The 23194-nt window shown below is 45.7% G+C and overlaps 1 protein-coding gene across 2 annotated transcripts in view; it reads right to left on the bottom strand.

The window, feature by feature from the left end:
- The window catches only part of nr1h3 (nuclear receptor subfamily 1, group H, member 3), a 78326-nt gene extending 56816 nt beyond the window's left edge, over positions 1 to 21510 (bottom strand). For both annotated transcript variants that reach the window (XM_059953948.1, XM_059953949.1), the window contains exons 1-2: positions 21373 to 21510; positions 5447 to 5631 (exon numbers count right to left, since the gene is read on the bottom strand). The gene's annotated coding sequence lies outside the window, so the exon portion shown is untranslated. The remainder of the gene's footprint in view (positions 1 to 5446; positions 5632 to 21372) is intronic.
- Between the last annotated feature and the right edge of the window lie 1684 nt (positions 21511 to 23194).

Below are 23194 nucleotides of genomic sequence, written 5' to 3'. Positions count from 1 at the left end.
GAGAGTGCTGGTCATGGCAGGATTGGGAGTTGACAGCAGAAACAAATCAGTCAACATTCCCAGGCAGCACAGTGTCACAACACACAAGCTGTAGCCCCACAACTCCAGGGCCTTGGGTCCAACCCTGACTTCAGGTACTGCCTGTGTGAAGCTTAACCGGAGTTCAAATTCCAACCCAGAGGGGAAGGGCTCTCATTCTGGGTTTTCACAGATTCATTCATGGAGTTATACAGTATGGAAAAGGCCCTTCGGCCCAACTGGTCCTTGCTGACCAAGACTCCTATCTGAGCCAGTCCCAATTGCTTGTGTGTGGCTTACATCCCTTTAAACTTTCCTATCTCTGTACCTGTCCAAGTGCCTTTTAAATGTAGTTAATGTACCTGCCTCAACCACTTCCTTTGGCAGCTCATTCTATATTCCCATTAAATCTCTTAAAATGCTGCTTCTAGTTCTTGATTCCCCAAATTCCTGGGGAAAAGACTGTGTGCATTGACCCAATCTAATTTCCCTGTGATTTTATACACCTCAATACGAGCATTGAACAGTACAGCATGGGACCTTCTACCCAGGACCATGACTTTTTAAACCTACTCCACCATCAAGCTAAAACCCTTCCCTACTACACGGACCATAACCCTCCATTTTTCAAGCCTCTCCAAGAGGCTTCTGTAGAAATTAGAATCAGAATCATGTTTAATATCACTGGCATGTGTCCTGAAACTTGTTTCACAAAGACATCCTGGTAAATGAGCTGCTGTTGTTGTTCAGTTGTTAAGTCAAGTCTGGACCATAAGGTCCATGGGATTTTCATGGCAAGATATGGAAGTAGACTGCTAGGCCATTCTTTTGATACTGCTGCTGCCCAGGTTGGGACCCGGGTTTGAACTCAGGACCATCTGCCTTGAAGTCCAGTGCCAATGCCACTACACCACCTGCTGGCCCAGTAAATGAGCTAGCTGAAGGTATTAACCGATAGGTGTTGGTAGATGACAAAAAATACGTTGCAGGGAGATAGGAAATGGGATTGCTTGTCGTGAAGCTGACATTGTTGATGTACTGAATGGCCTCTTCACCCCCTCCCACCCCGAAGTGGGAGAACAGCTTTGCTCTGGGTGCCACCCGGCCTCCCATGATCTTGCAGAGTACAGAAGTGGAGAGGACCCCATCACAATCCGGATCCAGCAGTTTCAACCTGATAAACACAAGAGATTCTGCAGTTGCTGCAAGTCCAGAGCAACACACACAAAATGCTGGAGGAACACAGCAGGTCGCACAGCATCCATGGAAATGAACAAACAGTTGACATTTCAGACTGAGACCCTTGAAATGCTGATCATTTCTTCCCCTCCGCACCCCCTGCCACTAACAGATGCTGAGTTCCTTCAGAAGTCTGTTTGATACTCAACAATCCTAATTTATGATTCCCACTGTTTCAACATCATCAGTCCCCCTCAAAAAACACACACACACACGTCAGGATGGGGTTGCAGAGTGGTCAAAGACCATAAGACATACAAGCAGAATTAGGTAGGCCTTTGGCCCATCAACTCTGCTCCACTAATTGATCATTGCTGATTTATTTTCTCTCTCAATCCCATTCTCCTGCCTACACCCTATAACCTTCAATGCCCTTTAACACTGAGTATCTACCCACCTCCACTTTACATATACCCAGTGACTTGGCCTCCACAGCCATCTGTGGCAATAAATTACAGAGATTCACCACCCTCTGGCTAAAGAAATTCCTCCTCATCTCTGTTCTAAACAGACGTCCTTCTATTCTGAAGTGTGTTTTCTGGTCCTAGACTCTCAGGCTATTGGAAACATCCTCTCCATGTCCACTCTATCTAGGCCTATCAATATCAAGTATGTTTCAGTTTGATCCCCCTTCTCCTTATTCTTAACTCCAGCAGGTAAAGGCCCTGAGTCATCAAAGTGAGAAGCTTGGGCTGATTTTAATTCCTTCCTGAAACAGTGTATTAATTCCTGTTATAGAGCAGCAACAGGTGGAACAGCTAGAAGTGACTTGCATAAGTGTAAGTGGAGTAAGTGGTGTGTAAGTGAAAGTGGAGTAGGTGTAAGTGGAGTATTGCCTTCAGTAGTTCCTTAAGGTTGTTATAGTCAGGGGTGGGAGTGGGAATAAATGCTCCCAGTGTTGTGGATCTCAAATAGCCTCTGACAACCAAGTCCAGCTCCTGCCCTTCACATGTGGCTTAGCTACTAAGCCCAGTGGAACTATTTCTACTGACAGGAGAAGGGGCAAAGGCAAGTTATTTACACCATAAAACCAGTCGCTTTTTACAGGTGGGGCTCATCAGCCGTGGTTGGCAGCTCATGTAGGAGGAGTTTTCAGTTTTGGTCTCCAAATTTGAGGAAGTACGTTCTTGCTATTGAGGGAGTGCAGCGTAGGTTCATGAGGTTGATTCCCGGGATGGCGGGACTGTCATATGTTGAAAGATTGGAGCGACTGGGCTTGTATACACTGGAATTTAGAAGGATGAAAGGGGATCTGATCGAAACATATAAGATTATTAAGGGATTGGACACACCAGAGGCAGGAAACATGTTCCTGATGTTGGGGGAGTCCAGAACCACAGGCCACAGTTTAAGACTAAGGGGCAGGCCATTTAGAACGGAGTAGAGGAAAAACTTTTTCACCCAGAGAGTTGTGGATCTATGGAATGCTCTGCCTCAGAAGGCAGTGGAGGCCAATTCTCTGGATGTTTTCAAGAAAGAGTTAGATAGAGCTCTTAAAGATAGCAGAGTCAAGGGATATGGGGAGAAGGGAGGAACGGGGTACTGATTGTGGATGATCAACCATGATCACATTAAATGGTGGTGCTGGCTCGAAGGGCCAAATGGCCTACTCCTGCACCCATTGTCTATTGAGGAAAACTGATCTCAAACCTCCGCTACCTTGTGGTTATACCCACTCATGGGGAAGGCTTTGGGAGAAAACCCCGGGGAAATATCTGGAGCTGGAGTCCCTAAGGCAGTCCTTTGTTCAGTTCAACTCTGATTGGCAACTCCTGCAATGCTGCTGATGCCAAACTGTACCAATCTCTGCTGTTCCTTTCGGTTCATCAGCTGTGTGGAGAGGGGGAGCTTGCTGCAGGGCAACAGGGGGATCAAGTAAGAAGCTGGAGGTGTTAAGTGGAAGTAGTAAATGGGTGAAGATGGAAACTAATAGAAGGCAGTAGACCATGATGGAAAGGGAAGGAGGAAGAGAACCATAGGGAGATGATGGTCAAGTGGGAAGAGAAGGCGTGAGAGACTAATTAAAATGGGGAATGGACAAAGAGAAGCGGGGTGGCAAGCTGGAATAATTTAGAACACAGAACAGTGCAGCCTAGTAGAGGCCATTCAGCCCATTATATTGGCCAAGATCCATCTAGTGCTTCCTTCACTCATAACCCTCCATTTTCCTTTCATCCATGTGCCTATCTAAGATTCTCTTAAATACCCCTAATCTACCTGTCTTCACCACCACACCAAGAAGCACGTTCCACAACCCACCAATCTCTGTAAAAAATATATTATTTTATATTCCGCCCCCCCCCCCCAATACTTTCCTTAAAGTTATGGCCCCTCAAACTAGCCATTTCTGCCCTGTCTGTCTACTCTATCAAAGTGTTACACCTGCCCCTGCACCTCCATTCAGGGCCCCAAACAGTCCTTCCAGATGAGGCAACACTTCACTTGTGAATCTGCTGGTGCTATTGTATCTGGTGCTCCCGATGTGGCCTTTTCTACATAGATAAGATGGAGGACTGCTTCATCAAACACCACAGTTCCATCCACCAGAAGCGGAACTTCCCGCTAGCCACACCTTATATTCCTTCTGGGTAGCCTCCAACCTGATGACATGAATATCAATTTCTCCTTCTGGTTAAAAAAAGATTCCCTCATCTTCCCCTCTATTCCCTAGTCTGGCTTATTATCACTGCTCACTGCCTATCACCTCTCCCAGGTGCCTCTCCTCCTTCCCTTTTTCCCATGGTCTACCCTCCTCTCCTATCAGACTCCTTCCTCTCCAGCACTTTACCTTTCCTACCTGCCTGGCTTCACCTATCACCATCCAGCTATCCTCCTCTCCTTCACCTCACCTTTATATTCCGGCATCTTATTCCTTCCTTTCCAGTCCTGATGGAGGGTCTCGACCCAAAATATCGACAACTTGCTTTTTGCCATGGATGCTGCCTGACCTGCTGAGTTTCTCCAGCGTTTTGTATGTGTTGCTTTGGAGTTGCAACATCTGCAGAATCTTTTATGTTTAAACAAAGGTATACTAACCATGAGTCCTCCCTTCTGTCCCACCACAGAGAGGCAAGACTCCAACACATACCCTCAAACACTGGATACAGTCAATGGGATTAGCAAGACAGATATAACCAAACAGTGGCAACATTCTAAATGCAAAAGCTCCTTCTTTCTACTCAGAATCTCAAACCCAAGTCAGAGCACAGGCCCCTCCGAAGTGGCTTGCATTCAGAAGTCAACAGTTCAACTGAGTGAACCAAGCAAATAAAAAACTGCTGGGGGAACATGAGGTGGGGGGGGGGGGGGTACATTTCAAGCAACATCTGTGGAAGGACATATGGGGTTGATACTCTTCATCTGGACTGCTGGAGGAATACTTTTTCCAAAGTAGGCATACCTTAAAGCACTGGAGGGGATCCAGAGGAGGTTCACAAGAATGATTCCAGGAGTGAAAAGGTTAATGCATGATGAACTTTTGATGGCTCTCAGATTGTACTTGCTGGAGTTTGGAAGAATGAGGGGGCGGGGATTTCACTGAAACCTACTGAGTACTGAGTATTGAAAGGCTTAGAAAGAGTGGATGTGGAAAGGATGTTTCCGATAGTGGGGGAGTCTAGGACGAGAGGACCTCAGAATAGGACAACCCTTTAGAACACAGATGAGGAGGAATTTCTTTAGCCAGAGGATGGTGAATCTGTGGAATTCTTTGCCACAGACGGCTGTGGGGGGAGGGGGCCCAAGTCACTGGGTGTATTTAAAGCAGAAGTTGATAGGTTCTTGATTAGTAAAGGTGTCAAAGTTTAAGGAGAGAAAGCAAGAGAATGGGATTGAAAGGGATATTAATCAGCCATGACAGAATGGCAGAGCAGACTCAATGGGCCAAATTGACTAATTCTGCTCCTAACTCTTATAGCCTTTAATTCCCACTGCTCTCTTAGGGAGTTTGCACATTCACTCTATGGGTTTCCTCTCACGTTCCGAAGACATTCAGGTTACGGTTAGTAAGTTGTGGGCACACTACGTTGGCACTGGAAGCATGGCACCATTTGCAGGCTGTCCCTAGTACATCCTTGGATTGTTGATCATTAATGCATTCACTATACATTTCACTATACGTTTATAAAATCCTAGCCTTGCCTTGTGATCTTCCTAGAACCAGTCATACGCAGGCTACCACGTAGCTTACCTGCATTAACACTTGTGGCCACCTCTGGGCTGCCTGGCCTCAGGGCCTCATTGTTCCTGCTTTGCTCAGTCCAGCTGGGCAAAGACCTCTGCGTTCTTACTCCCACCTTGTTCTTCTTCTCACCAAAGAATCGGAGAGCAAAAAGCTAGGTGTGTCCGTATCACAGAGAAGGTTTGCTGTCCACCCTGAAACCAAACGTTCGTGAAAATGTAAGTAAATAGGACCAAGAGTTGGCCACTTAGCCCTTCTAGCCTGTCCTGTCACTCAAGATGACGGCTGCTGATTTACCCCAAGTCTCAACTCCTGTTCTTTGCCAGCTGCCCATCACCACAATTCCTCGCTCTTTCCCATCTCCTTTACAAATGGCCCAGAGATCTGGGCCGCACAGTCCTCTGGAACTGAGGATTCCAGAGGTTTGCCACCCTCTGTGAGAAGTTCCCACATACCTCCTTACCTTAATAGCGTTTAAATGACCACCTCCTTACCTTGTAAATACATCCCCTGGTTTGAGACTCTCCCACCAGGGGAAACTTAAATGCCCAATGACTCCCCCAGGGAATTTATACTCCTCTCCCAATTCAACTCCTTGTGTGTAGAGTTTCTCATTGTCTTCAATTCCCCAATCTTCCAAGAGTTAATCAATTCCTTCTTTAAAGACCCACCAAGATCTGGCTTCTAAGACCTTTGTGAGGAGATCCTTCGCACCTCAGTTTTCAATGACTGACAAAAGTCTGAAATCATGTACGATCAGGCTCAGGGCCAGCTTCTAGCCCACTGTTGAACAGTCCCCTAAAATTATAAGAGGACTCATTCTCTTCTAATCCACCATGTCATGGTCTTTATGCCTTATTGTCTGCCTGCACCGTAATTTCTCTGTAACACTTCATTCTACATAATATTTTGTTTTGTATTACCTCAATGCACTGTTGTAACGAAATGATCTGTATGTGTGAGATGTTGGACAAAGTGTTTCACTGTACCTTGTACACGTGACAGTAATAAAACAAGTAAACAGGTTTTTTTTCCTCTGTAGTTGGAAACTCAGGGAATAACCCAATTGTGTAGGAAAGAGAAGAGGACAAAGGTTGCCCAAAGTGATGTCTGGTCAGAAATAATTTCCAAGATTCAAAGTACATCTTTTATCAAAGTATGGATGCAATATACAACCCTGCGATCCGCCTTCCCATGGAGGGCCACTAAACAAGGAAAACTATGGAACCCGTTCAAGGAAATGCATTAACCCTCCGTCCAACATATGTATTAAAAAAAATCATGCAAATGACAAGAAGGAGAGCAAAATACGCAGAATATAAAACACCAGCCGACAGGAGTCCTCGAAGGAGTCCAGGCATATTCAGTTCAGTTCAATCTGGCACCGTGACACTCATTATCTACAGGCTGCTCTGATCAAAATCACACCAAATAGCAACAAAAAATAAGGACGATAAACCAGAGTCAAGTTATAACGTGAACTACAGAGTCCAATCCACAAACCATGTCGATTAAACCCAAACGCTGAAAACAAACGCTCTGGTTAAGAACTACAGTGAGAATCACTTACTCACCCTTTGGTTATACTTTTGCCTCCTAGGTGGTGAACTTGGATTGGAAAAGTTTTAGAAGTTTAGGGCCTAACACTGGCAAATGGGATTGGCTTGGACGGGGCATAGTGGTCAGCTGAGGGGACTGTTTCTCTATTCTATTTTGCTCAGTAACTGAGAAAGTGCTTCTTCTCTCTTCAGAGAAAACCATTTGTTGTAAACCTCAAAACAAGACTGCAGGCAATACCAGACTGGAGCATTTTCAGAACAGATGTAATCTAAAATTCCCAGATATCAGCTCTCAGAACCTCCTCTAACGTATCACTTGCACAAGACCCCACAAAGGCAGAACCAGGCAACTGAACATTGATTTCTCTAATTTCTGGTCTCACCTTCCCTTCTCCTTGCTTTGCCATTCCCTTTTCTGGCTTCCCTCTCTCTCCTTCTCCCCATCAGCCCAACACCTCCCTCTCCAGCCCCTCCTCCTTCTCTTTCTCCCATGGTCCACTGTCCTCTGTTGGATTTGGCTATAGAATTACTATTTTTCTTGTAGTCTCACTTTCCTATTTGAGATTGTATTTTACCCACATAGATGTAATGGTTCAGTAATTTTTTTTCAGTAATTAAGGTACAGTTGCTTTTATATTCTACTAGAACCTTCTTAGTTCTAGTAGCTGGAGTCACACGACTTGAATCTAGCTTTTTTATAGATTAATTGTTATCACTGGAAGTTTTAGCCTCAATCTTGACTTCCAAAGAACCTTTGGATCGCAAAAGCATCCGGATCCAACATCTCCTACTAAATTTGTCTTCTCCAGTTCTTTCCCTCTTCCACCTATCCCCTCCCAGCTTCTCACTTTATCCATACTCCCTCACCCATCAACGCACTCCCTTGCCTGGTCTCACCCTTCTTCCCCCTTCTTTTCCAGCGCTGATGAAGGGTCTCGGCTGTTTTTGCTGCCTACCCAGCTGAGCTCCTCCAGCATTCTGTGTGCGTTCCGCAAATCTAAATGAGCTTTCCTCTGATCATTCCAAACAACATTTCTTCCCCACCCCCACCCCCCCCACACAAATGGGACTAGTCTGTGAGGGCTAGTGAACTATTCAACCACGCCAGACATCATTGTCAAACTCAGGGGCTGCACAATAAGTACAGCTGCTGTCTCACAGTATCTGATTCAGATTCCTCAGCCACATGTGCATCCAAGCATACACTGAATGAGAACCAGCACAACCCAAGGATGTGCCGGCAGCAACCCGCAAGTGTCACCAATGTACCACAACCACCAAGAGACTGAATCCTGAGCTCCAGGGGCCAGCTACGTGGAGTGCTCCGATTTCCTCAGGCGTCCCAGGGAAATTCAGGTTGGTGGGTGAATCGGCCATTGTAGGTTGCCCCCGCTCCTGTGTGTAGATGAGTGGTGGCACCTTGGAAGAGTTATTGAGCATGTGAGGAGAATGATACACGGGATTATTGTAGGATTGGTCTAAGCGTGTGGTTGACGGTAGAACAAAGAAACACAATAGAATCAATGCAGTGCTTTTCATTGATTCTGTTGAATTTCTTTGTTCTACTGTGAATGCCTGCAAGAAAACGAATCTCAGGATAGAATATAGTGGCACATATGAAAATAAATTTACTTTGTACCCTCAGACACAACCCAGGCCTCATTGCTTATGAAGCACCAGTAGTGTTATTTTGTTGGTTTTTTAAACTTGTCATAAATGCACCTTATGCTAAATGTCAATCTTCTGGAATATATTTTATTACTTGTGGTAATATTACTTCATGTGTTGTGAGTAAGATACTTGTATTGTGCATCTTGCCCCGGAGGAATGTTGTTTCATTTGGTCGTATACACGTATACGGTCGAATGACAGTAAGCACACACCAAATGCTGGAGAAACTCAACAGGTCAGGCAGGGTGTATAGAAATTAATAGGTAGTCCATGTTTTGGGCAGAGACCAGGACTGAGAAAGAAGGGGGAAGACAACAGAAATAAAAGGTGGGGGTGGGGAGAGGGGAAGGAGGCTAGCTGGAAAGTGATAGGTGAAGCTAGGTGGGTGGGAAAGGTCAAGGGCTGGAGAAGAAGGGATCTATTAGGAGAAGAAAGTGGACATTAAGAGAAAGTGAAGGAGGAAGGGACCCAGGAGGAAGTAATAGGTAGGTAAAAAGAAGTAAAATATCAGAGTGGGGAACAGGTGGGGGGAGAAGGAAGGGGAAGAATTTGTTTACAAGAAGGAAAAAAAATCGATATTCATGCCATCAGGTGCCCAGACACAATATACTGTTACTCCCCCACTCTGAGGGTGGCCTCGTCATAGCACAAGAGGAGGCTATGGACCGACATGACAGAACAGGAATGGGAATGGGAATTAAAATGCTTAGCCACTGGGAAGTCCCACTTGTGGCGGATGGTGTGGAGGTGCTCAACAAAGCTGCCCCCCAATTTAGGACGGGTCTCACCAATGTAGAGGAGGCCACATTGGGAGCAGCGGACTCAACAGATGTCAGACTCACAGATGAGATGTCACCTCACCCAGAAACCTGAACTTGACCCTGACTTACATTGATGGCCAGCATGGACAAGGCGACGAAGGGCCTCTCTCTGTGCTGCCTCTTTCTGAAACTCCTCTTCCTTGCTCTCACCCTGTGTAACTGCTTCCCTCCTCACCCTCAGCTCCCCGCCTGGACATCGCTCCCTCGATTATCATTCCATTTTACAGTGAATCATCCCAAGGAGTGACCACATGAAGTAAGCAAGAGAGCAAGGAGACAGACTGAGAAAGCAGGGTGGGGGAGTGGGGGGTGGGGGGGTTCCTTCTTCTGTTAAGCTTCATAATAACAACTTGCTTTCATTATAGAATTGGTATTGGATCATTATAGACACATGTACCAAAGTAGAGTAAGAAGCTTGTCTTGCCTACTGTTTATCTAGATCGATTCACTGCACAATGAACTGAGCTAGTAATAGCAAGCATTCCATCAACTGCTCTCCTTGTGACCACAAGAAACTGCACAGACCAGTCCTCAGAGGGATCAGATGCGGAGAGAGTCAGCAATTTCAAGCTCCCAGGTGTCAATATCTCCGTGGATCTGACCTGGGCCCAACGTATTGATGCAGCTGTAAAGAAGGCAAGACAGCGGCTATATTTCATTAGGAGCTTGAGGAGTTTTGGTATGTCACCGAAACTACTCGAAGACTTCTACAGGCGTACCGCGGAGAGCATTCTAACTGGCTACATCACCATCTGGTATCGGGGGGGGGGGGCTAGAGAGAGCTGCTGTACAGAATCAAAATAAGCTGCAACGAGTTGTAAACTTAGTCAGCTCCATCATGGGCACTAGTAAACAGGCCATCTTCAAGGACTGATGCCTCAAAAAAGTCGGCATCTATCATGAAGGACGCCCGTCACCCAGGTCATGTGTTGTTCTGTTGTTACCGTCAGGAAGAAGGTACAGAAGCCTCAAGGCGCGCACACAACAATTCAGGAACAGCTTCTTCCCCTCTGCCATGTGATCTCTGAATGGACATTGAACACATGAACACTACTTTTTTTATTTCTATTTTTGCACTACTTATATAACTATATATATTATTTACTGTAATTCAGTTTTTTTCTATTATTATGTATTGCAATGAACTGCTGCCTCAAGGGCAACAAATTTCACAATCCACGCCGGTGTTATTAAACCTGTCTGTGAGAGTCGTGGACACAACACAGCACATCACAGGAACCAGCCTCGCCTCCATGGACTCTGTCTGTACTTTACACTGCCTCAGTAAAGCAGCCAGCACAATCTTAACCCTACCCACCCCAGACATTCACTGGGCAGAAGATACAAAAGCCTGAAAGCACGTCCCACCAGGCTCAAGGACACCTTCTATCCCACTGTTCTCAGACTCTGAATGGATCGCTTACGTGACAGACAAACTCTCAGCCTCACAGTCTACCTCATTACGATCGTGTACCTGAACTATACGTTTTCAGTTCTCTTAACACTTTGTTCTACATTGCTATTGTTTTACCTCATTCTACCTCGATGCACTGTATAATGATTTGATCTGTATGAACAGTATGCACGACAAGCTTTTCATACCAATACCAATAAAACAACAACAGAATGCAGAATAAAGTGTAACAGCTAAACATCACAGCTAGTGCAGGTAGACAATAAGGTCAGGAATGAGATAGACAGTAAGGTCAAGAGTCCAGTTGACTGCTCTCGGGGACCTTTCCAATAGTGTTAGACAACGAGAGAGAAGCTGTCCTTCAGCCTTGTGCTACAGGATTTCATGCTTTTGGAGGACGGGGGGGGGGCACAGAGAGAATGTCTGGGGTGGGTGGGGTCTTTGATTACGCTGGCTGCTTTACTGAAAAAGTGCTGACCGAGTCCACAGGAGGGAGGCTGGTGCGAAGTTGGGTCCACCGGCAGAACAGCTGCCATACCGCGGTGCATTCAAATAGGATGCTTTCCAGATCGGGCACATTGATGAAAGTCGGTATGGGTTGACGGAGACATGACAGATTTCTTCAGCCTCATGAGGAATAGAGGCTTTGCAGAGTTTTCTTCATCTTGGCATCCACATAATTAAACGAGGACGAGCTATGGGTGACATGTAACCCTCAACCTCCACACCTGTTGATGTAGACAAGATCATGTGCACTAACACCTCCCCCACCACCACTACCACTTCCTGAAGTCAATGACCAGCTCTTTTATTGACTGACATTGAGGGAAAGGTTACTGTCATGACAGTGTGACACTGGGCTTTTATATCCTTCCTGTACTCATTGTTACTTGGTACGTGGCCCAATACGGTGGCGTCATCTGCAAACTTGTAGATGGACTGAGAGCAGAACCTGGCCACGCAGCTGTGCGTGTTCAGGCAGCAGAGGATGTGCCTTTGTGGAGCACTTGTGTTTAGAATATAACAGCTTTAACATAGTAAAACTCGATTAAAGTACGTGGAAGGGGCTGCTGGCGGCAGCGGTAGAGGTGGAGACGATAGGGTTTTTTAAGAGACTCCTGGATGGGTACATGGAGCTTAGGAAAATAGAGGGCTATGGGTAAGGCTAGGTGGTTCTCAGGTAAGGACATGCTCGGCACAGCTTTGTGGGCCGAAGGGCCTGTACTGTGCTGTAGGTTTTCTATGTTTCTATGTTTTTCTAAAACTCCCCAAAATGCTTCTCAGTCAAGCAAAGTAAGTTGCTGATATTGACAACATTTCCTTAATGGAGAACGCCTGCATGTGACTTTGTTTAACGTGGGGAAACTGATGCACAGGCAGCCACCACACAGTCCATAATAAATTGGGGTCAGGGAGCAGTGACAGGGAGTGCAAGATGCCTGGGGGCCCTTCCTCTATCGTCACTGTGATGTGTCGTCAGCATCCGCCAGCTCCACTGTCGAGGTCTCGGTTGGAGCACTCTTTTTCCGGACATCCACCTTAAACGTAGCACCATGGGTGACCTAGCAAGAGCTAACTGCCGGACAGTGTCACTTTCAGGATCTCAGAAACTCATAGCACTCTCAACCACAGAAATGTGATGATCCTCAAGGAAAATTGTCCACACGAGTTTTAAGGAAAAGTGGCAGGTTTTAAGGAACGTCTTAAGTAGAGGAATGAAAAGTGTTTCAGGACAGAAGTCCTGATGAAGGGTCTCGGCTTGAAACGACGACTGTTTATTCTTCTCCATTGATGCTGCCTCACCTGCTGAGTTCCACCAGCTTTTTGTGTGTTTTGTTTTGGATTTCCAGCATTTGCAGATTTTCCTCACGTTTAAGGACAGAGTTTCAGTGCCTGAGGCATTGCTATTGACAGCTAATAGTGAGGCATTTAAATCTGGGGACAAGCAAAAGGCCAGCCTTAGAGGAACACAGAGTTCAAAATTGAAAGTATTTTTAAAATTCATTGAGACACAGCGCAGCCCTTCGAGTTGCACTGCCCAGCAACCCCCAATTTAACCCTAGCCTAATCACTGAACAGTTTATAATGGCCAATTAACCTACCGACAAGTACATCTTTGGACTGTGGGAGGAAACCAGAGCACCCGGAAGAAACCCACACAGTCACAGGGAGAGTGTACAAACTCCTTACAGGTAGCAGTGGGAATTGAACCTGAGTCGCTTGTACTGTAAAGCATCATGCTAATCACTACGCTACCGTATCCTTGCAGATTTTATTATCTAAGTACATACATGTCACCATACAACACAGACAAAATGCTGGAGCAATTCAACATTTGGAAGTGAATACACGGTCGATGTTTCGCGCCGAGACCCTTCATCAGGATTCTCACCATATACTTCCCTGAGATTCATTTTGCAGGCATTCACAGTAGAACAAATAAAAGCAGTCGAATCAATGAAAAATCATACACAAACATAGATGGGCAAACAACCAACATGCAAATACAAAAAACACAAATAATAATAGACAGTAGGTGCAGGAGTAGGCCATTCAGCCCTTCGAGCCAGCATTGCCATTCAATGTGATCATGGCTGATCATCCACAATCAGTACCCCATTCCTGCCTTCTCCCCATATCCCCTGACTCCACTATCTTTAACAGCTCTAACTCTTTCTTGAAAGCATCCAGAGAATTGGCCTCCACTGCCTTCTGAGGCAGAGCATTCCATAGATCCACAACTCTCTGGGTGAAAAAGTTTTTCCTCAACTATGTTCTAAATGGCCTACTCCTTATTCTTAAACTGTGGTCTCTGGTTCTGAACTCCCCCAACATCGGTTTCAATCAGATCCCCTCTCATCCTTCTAAATTCCAGTGTGTACAAGCCCAGTCGCTCCAATCTTTCAACATATGACAGTCCCTCCATCCCGGGAATCAACCTACACTGCACTCCCTCAATAGCAAGAATGTCCTTCCTCAAATTTGGAGACCAAAGCTGAACACGATACTCCAGGTGGGGTCTCACCAGGGCCCTGTACAACTGCAGAAGGATCTCTTTGCTCCTATACTCAACTCCCCTTGTTATGAAGGCAAATGTGCCATTAGCTTTCTTCACTACTTGCTGTACCTGCATGCTTACTTTCAGTGACTGGTGAACACCTAGATCTCGTTGTACTTCCCCTTTCCCTAACTTGACACCATTCAGACAGTAATCTGCCTTCCTGTTCTTGCCACCAAAGTGGTTAACCTCACATTTTTCCACATTAAACTGCATCTGCCCACTCACCAACCTGTCCAAGTCACACCTTCATTCTCATAACATCCTCCTCACATTTCACACTGCCACCCAGCTTTGTGTCATCTGCAAATTTGCTAATGTTACTTTTAATCCCTTCATCTAAATCATTAATGTATATTGTAAATAGCTGTGGTCCCAGCACCGAGCCTTGTAGTACCTCACTAGTCACTGCCTGCCATTCTGAAAGGGACCCGTTAATCCCTACTCTTTGTTTCCTGTCTGCCAACCAATTTTCTATCCATGTTAGTACCCTATCCCCAATACCATGTGCTCTAATTTTGCCCACTAATCTCCTATGTGGGACCTTATCAAAGGCTTTCTGAAAGTCCAGGTACACTACAACCACTGGCTCTCCCTTGTCCATTTTCATAGTTACACCCTCAAAAAATTCCAGAAGATTAGTCAAGCATGATTTCCCCTTCGTAAATCCATGCTGACTGGGACCGATCCTGTTACTGCTATCCAAATGTGCCACTATTTCATCTTTTATAATTGACTCCAGCATTTTCCACACCACTGATGTCAGGCTAACTGGTCTATAATTCCCTGTTTTCTCTCTCCCTCCTTTCTTAAAAAGTGGGATAACATTAGCTATCCTCCAATCCTCAGAAACTGATCCTGAATCTACAGAACATTGGGAAATGATTACCAATGCGTCCATGATTTCTAGAGCCACCTCCTTAAGTACCCTGGGATGCTGACCATCAGGCCCTGGGGATTTATCAGCCTTCAGTTCCATCAGTCTACCCAACACCATTTTCTGCCTAATATACCGTGAATATGAGTTGCACTGAATTGAATTGAATTAAATTGACTTTCTTGCTTACATCCTTCATATTCATGAGGAGTAAAAAAATTTAGTTACTTCTCTGTCTAAATGTACAATTTATAATAAATAATATGTACAACAGGATAGTCAATATAAGACAGAAATACAGTTGTGTCCACATGAATTAGTCAGTCCAATGCCTGGTGGAAGAAGCTGTCCCAGAGTCTGTTGGTCCTGGCTTTTAATCTGTGGTACCATTTCCCAGATGGAAGCAGCTGGAACAGTTTGTAGTTGGGGAGTCCATAGGTTGTGGAATTAGTTACTCATAGGAGTGAGAAGAATGCAGATATAGGGACGAGGGCGAGGACACAGAGAAATTTGTAAAGGAGAAATTTAAAAGGCTAGTAAATCTCAAGAGTTTCATCCAGCCAAGGAGCTCAATGTCGCTCATATCTACCCAAGGAGTCATTTCAAACTTCAAATTCCCAGTTCTGTTCTGACAGAAAGCAGTATTGTATGTTCCCAATTTCAAAATTAGGGGCGTGGGACGGCATGGTAACGTAATGGTTAGCACAAAGCTTCACAGTACAGGCAACCCAAGCTCATTCTGTTGCTGCCTGTAAGGAGTTTGTACGTTCTCCCCATGACACCATGGGTTTCCTCCAGGTGCTCCAGTTTCCCCACCGTCCAAAGACGTACCGGTTGGTAAGTTAATTGGTCATTGTAAATTGTCCTGCGATTAGGCTAGGGTTAAATCGAGGGCTGCTGGCAGCATGGTTCGAAGGGCCTATTCTGCACTGCATTTCAATATATTTTTAAAAAACGCATTTCCAATTAAAGAGACTCTTCACTGCTAAGCCAGCTCAGAAATATGCAATTGTAACAAGACCATAAGACATAGAAGCTGAATTAGGCCTGTAATACCACCATACTGCTTTTGTGCTGAAAATCAGTTTTACTTGCAACCTCAGTGAAATTACTTCTGCAGGATTTCTGTGCTCCTGTAGCTTTAAAGTGCTTTTTGAATAGGTGGAATGGAATAGTTTTGGTTCATCATTGTCACATGAACCGAGATACAGTGAGAAGCCTCTCTTGCACACTGTTCATGCAAATCAGATCACTACACAGTTCATTGAGCTAGAAAAAGGTAAAACAATAACTGAATGCAGAATAAAGTATAACAGCAGTGCAGGGCAACAATGAAGAAAGACTAGCTTTATAGAAACACGAAGTGGAATGCATTAACAAGAGAAAATCCACAGACGCTGCAAGTCTGAGCAATACACAAAAACTGCTGGAGGAACTCAGCAAGCCAGGCAGCAACTATGGAAAACAGCACAGGGTCTCGGCCCGAAACGTCGACTGTACTCTTTTCTATAGATGCTGCCTGGTCTGCTGAGTTCCTTCAGCATTCTGCGTGCATTGAAGTGAAATCCATTGTTTTGCATCAACGGCCAACACAATCCGAGGATGTCCTGGGGGCAGCCCCTCAAATGTCACCATGTTTCCAGTGCCAACCACAGCACGCCAATAACTTACCATCCTGTATGTCATTGGGTGGCATGATGGCGTAGCGTTTACGGCAACCCTTGACAGCACCGACTATAAGATCAGTGTTCGATTCCCGCTACTGTCTGCATGGAGTTTGGACATTCTCCCCGCAAGGGCGTGGGTTTTGTCCCACATTCCACAGATGCACGGGTAGGGTTAGTGAGTTGTTGGCGCCAGAGTTGTTGACACTTGTGGGCCACCCAGCAAAACCCTCACTGATTTGATTTGATGCAAATGACATGTCACTGCCTATTTCACATAACAATTAAGGCTCATCTTTACTCTTTAAAATCTTTGGAAATATGGGAGTAAACTACAGCACCCGAGTGGTCACAGGGAGAATGTGCAAACTCCCTAAAGGCAGCAGCGGGAATTAAATCCCCATTTGCCAGGTCTGTAAGGGATTATACCAACTGCAAGGTCATAACAACGTAGATTGTGAGGTAAAGAGTCCACCTTATTGTACTAGAGAACTGTTCAATAGTGAGGTAGAAGCTAATCTGGAATCGCTGATCTCCCCTGAGCTGAGCAAGTAATGCTGACAAACCATTCACTTTGTGATTCCAGTGCCATCCAATAGATTTTTAACCCATCTCCCCAACTCTGCGGAGCTTATTCCATGGTCTGCTATTATTTAAATTGTCATGCAGTTAGTGACATTAGCAGCCCCGATTGGGGGTATTGAGTCCCCATGAGCACTTCCAGCCATTCCATACCACCCCAGAAGGTGAGCTTCTGTAGGCAGTGTGAGCTCAGTACCATACCACCACAAGGTGAGCAGGTATCAGTCTTCACAGTCCCACAGAAAGGTAACAGTCATTCAGTTTGCAGAATCAGTGCCAGCATATCGACTGATACAAGAACATTCCAGCGAGTCCCCTCTCCTGATATTCATTCTCCTCTCAAGGGAAATTTATTATCAAAGTATGTATTTGTCACCATTTACTCCATTTTCTTGCAGGCATTTACAGGACATGCGCAGAAAAACAATAGAGCCAATGAGAAACTACACACCAACAAAGACTGGCAAACAATCAATGTGGAAAAGACAAACTTTGAAAATACAAATAAAAGTATAAGAATCATAAACACACAATAGTCTGCAGATGCTGGAAATCCAGAGTAACACACACAAAACACTGGAGGAACTCAACAGGTCAGGCAGCATCTATGGAAATGAATAAACAATCAATGTTTAGGGCTGAGTCTCTTCATCATGACTAGGGAGGAAGGGGGAAGACGCCAGAATGAAGCGGGGGGGAGAGAGGCAGGAAGACGCCAGAATGAAGGGGGGGGAGAGAGAGGCAGGAAGACGCTAGAAGGTAATAGGTGAAGCTGGGAGGGAGGTAAAGGCAAAGAGGGAGAGGAAGGAATCTGATAGGAGAGTAGAATGGACCATAGGAGAAAGGGAAGCAGGAGGATCACATGGGAGAGGTGATAGGTAGGTGAGAAGAGGCGAGAGGCCGGAATGGGGATAAGAAGAGGAGGGAAGGGGTAGACACAAGTGAATCTGCAGCTGCTGGAAATAAATAAAAACACAAAATGCTGGCAGAACTCAGCAGGCCAGACAGCATCTATGGGAGAAGGTAGTGACGATGTTTCGGACCGAAAACCTTCATCAGGAAAGGCGTAGAACTTTTTTTAAACAGGAAGAAAAAACCGATATTGATGCCATCGGGTTGGAGGCTACCCAGACTGAATATAAGGTGTTGCCCACCACCTAGAGGGTGGCCTCATCATGTCATGGAGGTCATGGTCTGATGTGCTGCAATGGGAATCAGAATTAAAATGCTTGGCCACCAGGAAGTTCAGCTTTTGGCAGATGGAGTGCAGGTGCTCCACCTCAGCTCTGTAACAAATAAACAATACTGAGAGACCTTGAAAGTGAGTTTACAGGCTGTAGAGTCAGTCCAGAGTTGAGGGGACTGCAGTTCTCCACACTGGTTCAGCAGCCTGTGGGTTTAAAGGCAATAACTACTCCTGAACCTGGTAGTGGGGGATCCTGTACCTTCTTTCTGAAGGCAACAGCAAGAAGAGAAGATAGCCTGGAAGATGGATGCTGCTCTCTTGTGGGAGTGCTCAATGGTGGGGAGGGCTTTGCCTGTGGTGGAGAGGGCTGTGTCCGCCATTTTCCCTTGCTATTCCCCACTGCAGATTCTACCCACTAGATGTGTCAAGAAGTTTTCTTTTCAAACTATCACCTCAGGTTCCGATTCATTTATCTATCACACCTGCCTCAAAACTGGAGGTTGGATGCCTGACGTCTGAGGGCCTTGGGCCAAGGACTGGTGATGGGGGGCCTGGAGACAACCTGTCCTAAGGACGTACCCCAAGGATATGCACAAACAGCAACAATACTAGGTAAACAAGCTCCTTCCCCACCCCCCCCCCCCCCAGAGTCAGCCTCTAACCCTGGTACAGGGTGTCTCTGGGCCTCCAACTTCCAGTCCCTGGAGGTTGACCTCCGCTGCAACCTTTCTGCCTTGACCTCCGGACTCGCTGATATGGTGGGCAAGGGAGTCACTGGCTCTCCTACATTTGGTAACTGTCATTATAAGGGAGTATTAGTGCAGGTCAGTCTGGCTGGGGACTTATCAGTGCACACAAAATGCTGGAAGAACTCATGCATCATCTATGGAGAGAAATAAACACTCGACGTTTCGAGCCAAAAACCTGCATCAGGACTGGAAAGGAGGGGGACAGAAGCCAATCGCCTTCATTCTCTCTGGTTCTTGATAAATCCATCAATGAGAACATCTTTCTTCGATCAGCTCCATCTCCGTCCCTGCATGGCTTCAACTACCTTTAATCAAGACACCTAAGTAACGTCTGGAGGAGAGAGTTGCCTGTGACCACCAGAAGAAACACTTGTCAGTCCACAGCCTCCTTTACTGCTACGAAGAGGCCACTCTCAGGTTGGAAGAGTAACACCTCACATTCCTCCAACCCGACATGAGGGTAAATTTCTCGAACTTCTGGTTATTCCTCCCCTTTCCCACTTATTTTTTTTCATTCTAAGGACTGGTTTCCTTCCCAGTCCTTCTCTTCTCCTCACCTGCCCATCACCGCCCACTGGTTCCCCTGCCCCTTCCTTTTCCATGCTCCACTCTCCACTCCTGTCAGATTCCTTCATCTTCAGCCCTTTCTCTCTTCTATCTGTCACCTCCAAGCTTCTTATTTCATTCCTCCTCCCCCCCCCACTCACCCAGCTTCCCCCTCACCTGCCAGCTTGTACTCCTCCCACCTTCTTACTCTGGCTCCCCTCCCCAGTCCTGATGAAGTGTCTCCGCTGAAACTTCAGCTGCTTCTTCCCCTCCACAGACGCCGCCTGACCTGCCGAGTTCCTTCAGCACCTTGTGAGTGTTGCACGACGACTCTTCGCCTTCCTAGACTCGGGGCTGCTGAAAATCAGTGCTCAGTCGTGCAAGTCAGGCAGAGTTCACAAGCATTACACAATGAATGGTTTCTGTTCACAATGCTTGTCAGGCGCTTTGTGCACAGGACTCCACGACCAGCAAGTATAGGGGATTTTTCTCTTCTCACCTCATACACCAGATAAAAACAGTTCAGAGAAGAAGGTGAGCGTTTCATCCCAGAAGGTGGCCTGCCTTCCATATTTAAATCTTTATTTGAATGGATTTTCTTGTGCCCAATTCATACCTTCATCATACACAATGCATCTCTGGACAATGCCCCATTAGCAAACAGCTAGCAAAACTGACTGAAAGCAAAGACACAAGTTAACCATCATTTAACCTGTGCATAAACCATCACTGAATAACACCCTATCATTAACTAGAAAGTAAAATTGATTGAAATGAAAGAAAAACAACTGATATTGGATAAACAGCATGGGTTGACATGCGAATAACGGTTGAGTTGATGAAGATCAAAGTGACATTTCCCTTTGCTGCAGTCAGTTACAGAATGGAGAATGCTCCACGTCCGTAAGCCAGAGGAGCTGAATTTGGCCTTTTGGCCTATCATGTCTGCTCTATCATTCGATCATGGCTGACTTACAGTCTCTCTCAACCTCATTCACCTGCCTTCTTCTCCGTAACCTTTGACACCCTTGCTATTCAAGAACCCGTCAACATCTGCTTTAAATACCCAGTGACTTGGCCTCCACAGCATTGAATTCCACAGATTCACCACCCTCTGGCTAAGGAAATTCCCCTTCATCTCCATTCTAAGTCTATGTCCCTCTATTCTGAGACAGTGCCCTCCAGTCCTAGACTCTCCCACCATAGGAAACATCCTCTCCACATCCACTCTATCTAGGCCCTTCCACATGCGATAGATTTCAATAAGATTCTCTCTCTTATTCTTCTAAACTCCAGTGAATACAGGCCCAGAGCCATCAAACACACCTCATACATTAACCCTTTCGTTCCTGGGATTATTCTTGTAAACCCTCCACCTGGACACTAATGCCAACGTATTCTTTCTTAAATATGCGGTCCTAAACTGCCCACAATACTCCAAATGCAGTCTAGCTAATGCCTTATAAAGTCGTAGCGTTACATAAGACCATGCGACTAGTTACCCTTGAATGGTCAAACGAAATCCACAGGGCAAGAGAATTTTTTTTTAAAACCCTTTTTGTTGCATCCACTATTTTTTTAATTCAACGGTTGACAAAATCTGCAGCCTACGGATGATGCAGGAGAGAAGAGGAGAGATGATCTACTCCTGGCCTCATGTAAACAGGAAATAAACACAGCAGTCCCCTTACTCACCTACATTTACAGTGCATCATCTAAACAGGATCACTCCCACACAGCACTCCCCTGCCCATGTTAAATGCCATTGAGCTTCAGACCCCATTAAATCACTAACCCCACGTCCTTACCAGCCTGTGTATGAACTACGTGAAGTTTATTCGCTGGATTTCCATCCTTTTATAACTTTTTTTTCTCCTCTCCCTCTCTTCCCCTCTCCAGCAGCTTTGACAACTTCAGGGGCACTCCCACGCAACCTAACGCAGCGCTGGCCGGAGCCCCGCCTTTCCGCAGATGCTTCCGGATTCCCATTGGCTTAGTTTCCTCACAATCTCTCCTTTTACTGGTTGATCCTTGCGTCTATCAGCGCTGCGCCAGCAAGCTAGGTTGAGGGCAGACAGAAACCACTTCCGGCGGAAGCCGGTGGTGTTATGTAATTTGCTTCAAACAGTTGTAGATATTTAACATGTATTTCCGGGACAAGAGGTGAGCAAAATTTGAGTTCAATATTTTAAGTACTTTATGCCAATTATTACTCGCTGACTGATCTTTGCCCCGCCGTGGGTTGCGACATTAGGCGCCATCTTTGTGAGGGGCATAAACCAGGCTATCAAGGGCTCAGATGGTTCAAATTTATTGTCATAAACATGCATGCACTCGATAGAAATACCATTATACAATTTTATAGCAGCACAGTACATTACAAACATAAGTTAATATAAACTTAACATGAATTATGCATAGCTGAAAACCAGAAACATCACTAGGCTCCCTCACTATCAGAATCAGGTGAAATATGTTATTAAATTTTGCAGCAGCTGTACATTGCAATACAATACAATAAAAATAGTGCGTCTTCCGGCTCCTATACCTCCTCCCTGTTGGTAGCAATGAGAAGAGTCCTGAGTCCTGGTATGTCCTGGGTGGTGGAGGTCCTTAATGATGGATACCCCCTTTTGAAGGCATCCTCTTTTCAAGATGTCTTTGATGCTGGGGAGGCTAGTGCCCGTGATGGAACAGGCTTGAGTTTGCAACACTCTGCAGCTTTGTCCTTTCCTCTATACAAAGTGGTGAATACACCTGTGGAGATTTTGGTGACTCTTCAAAGTCCTAATGAAATAGAACCACTGGCATGACTTCTTTGTGATTCCATCAACATGTTGGGCCCAGGATAGATCTTCAGAGACACTGACACCCAGGAACTTGAAACTGCTCACCCTTTCCACTGCTGATTCCTCAATGATGTGTTCCCTTGACTTCCCCTTTCTGATGTCTCCAATCAATTCCTTGGACCTACTGACGTTGAGTGCAAGGTTGTTGTTGTGACACCACTCAACCAGCCGATCTATCTCACTCCTGTGCGCCTCTTCGTCACCATCTGAAATTCTGCCGACAACGGTTGGGTCAAGAGCAAGTGAATAGATGTAATTTCAGCTGTGCCTGTCCACACGGTCGTGGGTGAAGAGAAGGTGGAACAGTGAGCTAAACACTCATTCTTGAGATGCACTGGAGTTGGTTACCAGTGAGGAGAAGATGATATTTATGATCCACACAGACTGTGCTCTCCTGACGAGGAAGTCAACGATGCAGTTGCAGAGGGAAGTAGAGGCCCAGGGTTTGGAGCTTGTTGATCAGAACTGAGAGTATGATTGTGTTGAATGCTGAGCTGTAATCCATAAACACCAGCCTGACATTGGTATTTCTATTGTCCGGGTGACCCAAGACTGAGTGGAGAGCCAGTGAGATTGCATCTGATGTAGACATATTGTGACAAGATGCGTTCAGGTCCTTGCTCAGGCAGGAGATGATTCTGGCCTCGACCACCAGAAGATGTGAGTGCCAGTAGGTGATAGTCATTGAGGCAGCTCACCTTGTTTTTCTTGGGCACCTGTACGATCATCGCCCTTTTAAGGCAAGTGGGAACTTCTGACTGCAGCAGTGAAGATTGAAGAT

This window comes from Hypanus sabinus, chromosome 29, assembly GCF_030144855.1.
Source record: "Hypanus sabinus isolate sHypSab1 chromosome 29, sHypSab1.hap1, whole genome shotgun sequence".
Classification (NCBI taxonomy): Eukaryota; Metazoa; Chordata; class Chondrichthyes; order Myliobatiformes; family Dasyatidae; genus Hypanus; species Hypanus sabinus.
Note: the sequence above shows the minus strand (reverse complement) of the source record. Positions and strands in the feature narration are given on the sequence as shown.